This window comes from Triticum dicoccoides, unplaced genomic scaffold (genome assembly GCF_002162155.2).
Source record: "Triticum dicoccoides isolate Atlit2015 ecotype Zavitan unplaced genomic scaffold, WEW_v2.0 scaffold90566, whole genome shotgun sequence".
In the NCBI taxonomy this organism is placed as follows: domain Eukaryota; kingdom Viridiplantae; phylum Streptophyta; class Magnoliopsida; order Poales; family Poaceae; genus Triticum; species Triticum dicoccoides.
Genome location: NW_021309198.1, coordinates 2387 through 9212, shown reverse-complemented (window position 1 = coordinate 9212; position 6826 = coordinate 2387). Strand labels below are relative to the sequence as shown.

General features: G+C 42.0%; 1 long non-coding RNA gene across 1 annotated transcript; it reads left to right on the top strand.

The window, feature by feature from the left end:
* The first annotated feature begins 1957 nt into the window (after positions 1 to 1957).
* Positions 1958 to 3865, top strand: LOC119348376. The gene is made up of 4 exons (XR_005168908.1): positions 1958 to 1994; positions 2163 to 2237; positions 2340 to 2425; positions 3785 to 3865. It is a non-coding gene; the product is annotated as an uncharacterized LOC119348376 (long non-coding RNA).
* The last annotated feature ends 2961 nt before the right edge of the window (positions 3866 to 6826 follow it).

Genomic DNA, 6826 nt, shown 5'->3' with positions numbered 1-6826 from the left:
CTGATCTCTATAAATGGTAGAGAGCATCGGGGGAAATACACAACACATCTTCATCTCCTTCCTCACATATCACAAGTGCTGAGCCGCCGTCGGAACGAAGCCGGCCGTGCTGTCTGTCGTGCAACGGCAGCCCGGCGAGCGGTGTCTCCGTGACTCCGGCCGCATCCTTCGACCTTGCACGGGGGCGGTCTAGAGTTTTCTGGGCAGCGTCCGCGCGACCGCTCCTTCGACGTCCTCGACATCATCATCTCCGGCGAGGGCTGCTTCGTCGACGTCCTCGACAACATCGTCTCCGGCGACCACTGCTTCCTCGACGTCCTCGTCGACATCGTCTCCGCCACCGCTGCTTCCTCTACGAGATCGTCTCCGACAAACTCCATCCACGAACACCAAGTGCACCGACGTCTTAGACTGTAAGTTGCATTTGATCATTACTAGTACAAGATAAATCTGTCCATGCTCTAGCCGATTCTCCATCAGGTTTATCTAGTGCTTTAGACTGTCTTTTTGTTCCTGCTGCTAGTGTTTTCAGCCATGTCGTGTGTGTTCGGTAGATTCAGTATCTTTATGTTAATTTGTCTGTATTGCTACTCTGCCGTCACTAGTATTGTAGATGGTTCTCGCTGGTTTCGTGATGTTTTCCTTTGCATGCTAATTATACAAGGATGGGTGCTATCAATCTGCTCCTTTGTGAATCTATACTGCATGCTTATGAAGAAAACCATTTGCCTGTTTAACCTGCTCTTGTACGTACTAGGTAAAGGAATTAAATTAATGACAAATTATGTATTGTGTCCAACAAGGCAACCTATGCTAATGGAAGGAATCATGTAAGATCTGATTTGTTTGCATCGGTCAACAAGATAAAAAGAAGAGATATTTTTCTGTTTATTCCGCTCCCACGCAAGAGGTGTACAAGCATAATTAGAGACATGCCAAGCTTGAGATGATGCGGGTGGAGTCCACCTTCCTCGGGAGAAGTCGTACCAACCATGAAGTCCTAGCTTGTTATTAGGTACTAGGTGATCAAGGCTGCCGGATCTCTAATCCTAATGAAGCAGTTGATAGTCTCCGCCGGTCAATTTTCGTCCCACCAAAGATGGATTTTTTCGTCCGTTCTTTTTCGCTGTTTTTTTTCGTCATCTCCCCACCCCACCTCACTCCACCCCACGCACGCACCCCCAAGAAAACCACCCCGCAGGAGGAACACCGTTCCTCTCCATCCCCTCCCGCCGCCGCCGTCGTCCTCTCGATCCCCTCCCGTCGCCGCCACCGTCCTCTTGATCCCCTCGAGTAAGCGGCGCCGCCGCCGTGGTCTCTCGATGCCCTCGAGATCGCTGCGCCGCCATCGTCTCTTCATCCCCTCGAGATCCCAGATCCCACACCGCCACCGCCGGCGCCTCCTCCGCTGGCGACGCGGCGAACGAGAGACAAGGGGAACGATGGTCTCCACCGCGGTGGAGGAGGGTGAGGACCCGCGCTGGAGGAGGAACAGCATGGGTGCGTATTTTTCTCGTCTGCAGCAGCATCCTCACTAAGGTGACATACCACGCAAACCCCTCCCTCGTTGAGTTTTTGTGACTCCTTGCCGGTGAATGGCAGTTGGATGCCTCCACGCAGCAACCCATTGTGACTCCTCGCTGAGTTTTTGTGACTCCTTGCCGGTGAATGGCAGTGGAAGAGAACCCATAGCAACTGCAGAAGAAAAGAAGTTGGAATCCGAGAGATCTGGAGAGCTTAGTGCAAAAGTAAATCAGGCAAGCCCTTTTCCTCTGAAGAAGGTTGTCTGCACTCTGCACTACATAATTTTTTACAACTTTATTGTCCACATTTATGTTATGATAATCTCCTCTAGAATTGTTTGGATGCATTTTCTTCCAATTTTATGGGCTGTAGCTTAATTACCTTCTGAATTCTTCTGATGGCTTCTCAATGATATTCAGTTTATATTGAGACGAACGAATGCCCTGCTGTCCAATCACTTGCCACCAAAGGTATGTCCTGTCCGGTGTGTATTTGGCCAGATATGTTCATCACACTATCAGAAAACACACAAAGAATTGTGTACCTGCTATCCATTTTGTCTTTTATAGTGATTCTTCCTTCTTTTTACATTATATAATTGTGCCTCATCTACATTACTTAACCCTGCTTATGTATAGATTGTTGAAGTAGTGTGCTGCAAGCTGACTCCCTTACAGATGACACTGTACAACCACTTCACACACTCCAAAAATGTAAGGAAATTCTGTACCGTTCTGAGTTTCAAGCAATATTCAGTAGGCACATGTAAGGTAGTCAGAGTTATATTTACAGGAGTCTGTGGTTAACCCTGTCAGGTTAAGCGCTTGATATCTGAAGAAGCAAAGAGTACTAAAGTTTTGGCATATATTACTGCTCTTAAGAAATTATGCAACCATCGAAGGTAATTAATTCCAGTTTAATGTTTCGCCCCACGATATATCTCTTTCAGTGGAAGTAGTTTCGACAGTAGGATCAGAGTTTATTACAATCTTTTTTTAATTAGTTAATGTACGCACCTTGCTAAACCCCAACACATTGAGTTGTCTCGTCTGGCTCCGCCGCTGCACTTGGTCGATGTCCTCACCTGGCATCATGATGAGGTGGTGGCCGGTGGGTGGCGTGAGGAGCGGCAACAGACTCGTTTATCTTGTTTACCAGTGTCTACATATTCTGTTAGGAAAAACATCATCTAAGATGCAACTTTTGATGAAAGGAGCTGTATTTTTTTTCTTTTATATTTTTGCTGGAAAGAAGGAGCTCTAACTTAAAGAGCATGTCAACATAGCTACTTCCAAATACTTTGAATGCATGCTTCAGCGAAGTAATCTCATAGATGAAGCAGCCAGAAAATTGCAGAATTTTAGCCAAGAGAACAAGCGAGCAAGACATGCAACTGAATGTTAGATAGGAATGCTTGCCTAGCAAACATATGTCAGACTTGGAGCCATACGGAATATCAGCAATAAGTTCAGGGCACATGTAACTGGGAGTTCCTACAACCTTCAGAAGAGACACGATTTATCAAATCATAAGCAAATTAGAAAGAGAAACACCTACCTAGGGGTTGAGCAAGAATAACTTACTGACACAGATAAATCATGAGAAGTCAATACTTTAGGTCTTTATCCAACCCAAAAAGTCCACGTTTTAAGCTATTTCTCCCCAAACTCAAGCAAGCCTCTAAATTAGAATGGAGAAATTGCATAGGCAACAAACTTTTAGATACGTTGCATCCTTTAGGTAATTAATCTGCATGTTTAATTTTTCTGTGCTTTTCTTTTGCTTCACCTTTTCTTACTATCTTACCTTTTAAGTGATTAGGACTTCACTAGGAATTAGATGTGGATTATATATATGTGGAACTTCTTGCTACTACTGCTGGGCTTGCTAAAAGAAACAAATTCAGTATTGTTGTTCTCATGGAACATGCAAAGAGCTCTGTTGGCATGTATATTTTTTGATCTATCCGTTTAATTTGTTTCCGGAACTTATTATGCCCACGACCACTACCACGGACTTTGTGGCCGGCCTGCTTATCCTTGATGTGGCTACAATGCGCGAACCAATGTCCGACTTTGAACGCCGACATGGACGGCGGCCTCAAGTGCTACACCATCTTCTTGGTATGCAGACCAGCACCGCTGTGGGCTTAGCCAAGTTGTTTTTTTACCTATTTAACAACTAAGCGCTAGATATTGTCAACGGTTAAATTTGGATGGGTAGGATTTTACTAATGTTTATTGATGATGCTTTGTTTCAGGATATGTGGAGAGGCTTTTTGCACTGCAGTTCAAGACATACTGTAGATTACATGGCTAAAGAAAATTATTTACGATTAATAAATCATGTTCGTGCTAAATTATTAAGTGTTCAAGCATGCCTACTATTATACCGTGCTTCCTCTTTGTGTATGGCTTGCTGTGAAAACACTAAACATAACATGTGCTTGATTAATTCAGTATACTGCTTCTCTTAAGAAGGTTAGGGTCAACGAGGAAGCACATAACTGTGTTTGATGCATTCTTCAGGTTGAGGGTTTGATAATGGACTTAACACAACTGCTGGAGAGAGATTAAAATATTGATTATGGTAGCAGAGGAGGAAGCTGAAGTTGGTAGATTAATAGAGCGAGAGTTCCAGACCCAGGTAAGTTTATAATTGAGTTGTTTGTAAGACCAGTGCTACATGGTTCCACTTTGCGTCTCTGTAGTTATTTAGCTGAAGGTGTGCATGAGAATTAGCTATTTATTATTGTGTACTTTTAACTTTAGAAACATTGAAGTTGTCCTTTTTTTATCAATAACTTCATGTGGAAAAGTATTCTTTTCAAGGGAATCATGGTTAAGAATTTGTATTAGAGGTTGGCAGTGATAATATAGTAAGTTTGCATTTTATACCAGCTAGCAGGACTTCATAGAAATTTGTTAGAGGAATTGCAACAACCTTGACCAAATATTATTTTTCTTATTCCTTTCTGATTTTAGACAAAAACAATAGAGAATCTCAATACTTCTACTATCGCAGTACTTGAAGTAGAGCAACCGCTGCCTCAAACTTCCAAGAAGATGGGCATGAATGGCTGTTTTGGTTGCAGGTTACTCCAAGAACAAGTGCATTATATTTCTGTGTATCCAGTAGCTTATGCAGCCCATAATTACTTTACCAACAGATTCATGATTGGGAGAAGTAGCTAAAGGTTAGAATTGCAGCATCTGAGTGTGTCCATTATCCAGCAGACTATAAAAGGTCATAAGTTTTGATTGTGTGCCCATTTGTGTGCACATGGGTAAAAGATCCTTGGACATTTTTATTTTTTTAGATCTCTGGAGCACCTTGAGGTAGCAATCCAGACTACAATGTCACATTTTATATGACCACTGCTCAAGAGAATTATTTTTTGAATATTTTACTAACATTCTCGTGAACCTGCACCTGAAAGTTTTAATTTTTGCAGCAAGCGATGCAGAGAAACAAGACAAATAACTACGAAGTAGTAGATCATAGAAAGGACCGGTGTCGATTGATCAGTCATAGTCAAAGAATGATATGGAAATTAAACTAAGCACGACATGTCGGAATAATAGGAGAACAGAGCAAGAGAAAAAAAGTTGATTAGCAGGTCGACAGCAACGCCTGCTAAGAGAGAATCCACACGTCCATCCTTTTGCCACTGCTGAACCCCCACATCCTCGATCTCGACACGCTTGCCTGCCATCCTGGCCAACGTCCTCGCTATGGCCCCCAAGCCATGCAACCACCTCGCCAGCTGTTGCTAGAGCCGAGCGTGTTGGCAGACTCCGCACCCAAGGTAATACTTTCAGTCACGCTTACGAACAAGTTTTTTTTCTACGAAAACATAGGTTTCATTTCTGGGCAGCATGTTCCTCCCCAGGCATCAACAATGTGCAACAGTTGAGCCAAAGGGTGGGGTTGCTAGCTCCCTTGCGGCTGTTTCATTCGATTTTCGTGAGACATTACATATGTACATAATTGTAACCCGGCCTAAGCTTCCTAGAAATACATGTCTCTCTAGGAAGTTTGGATATGTTCTAACTCTTCTCAGTTAGGATTAACTGGATATGTTCTAACTCTTCACAACGGGTGTATATATTCATCTTGGAAATTTGTCAGTGATGTAATGTTTTGTGTACAAGCTGATTCATCCTTTTGGTCGGGTTTTTAGTTGATGAAGGACGAAGTCCGCACCAAGAAGACCATTCTGATGGCTTCAAGAGAATCAAAAGTGAAGAATCAAGTTACAATAAATATGTCGATTACAAATATGCCTACAGATACACAAGTGGTTTTCAGATATCTTTGCTTGATTTGGATCTGCTCAAAGATAAAGGATGGCCACATTTATATGGTAGTTACTTCCATGTCACAAAGGTGCTCTTCAGTAGGTACTACATAATCACATTGAAGTTCATCACAACATTCACATTCTTAGTGTTGTTATCATATCATATATCATATATCTCTTCAGTGTTTGATCACAATTTAGATAATTGATCTGATGTTGCTCATCTTTCAGTAGATGTATTTTAAAATTTATGTTTAGTACTAGAATTATGTTTTCAATTCAGTTTCACATCATCGTGTCACTAGAAATTTCAACATGGTATGCTTGTTCGTTTAGACTAGACAACTTTATGAAAATGCAGCATCGACATCAGTATGCTGCCATTGATCGTATTGCCAAGCTTTTTTGTACATCATCTGACACAACATCATATAGTCAATATGATGCCCTATGCAGACTGCCCATTAACTGGATTACTAGAATGTTCATTGTTTTCTTTCAAGTGTATCCCTTGGGGTGTGGTTCTTATGAACACTTATTTGCAGGTTTATGGATTCCTTCTAGAGTTTGAGAAATTTTAATGAGAATTTGTTTGACAGAAATAGGAGGAGGGGCCATTAGGACAATTTTTACGTAGAAGAGATCTCGGGCAGACTGGAACCTATGGACCAAAACTGGGGCAAGAGTTCAGTAGCTTTGATGTTGTTGTTCTGGAACTCTTTATGTCGTGAAATAGCTAGGAAAATTGCATTGGTGCACTTTGTATAATTTGGGGTCCTCAGATCAAGACAATATTGTAATAAAACGCGCCTTAAGGTTTGCATCGTTTGTATTAAGGCTTCCTTATTTCAAACGAACATGCTTTAGAGGTGTTTTTACAGATGTGCTCCTGCTTCTATCTACAGATCAAATGACTTTCTGTTTCATTATTTTCTGCAATATATTATTCAGGAGTAATGAGTGATAAGAATAAGATAAGCCAGTCGTGAGTGTGAAGTA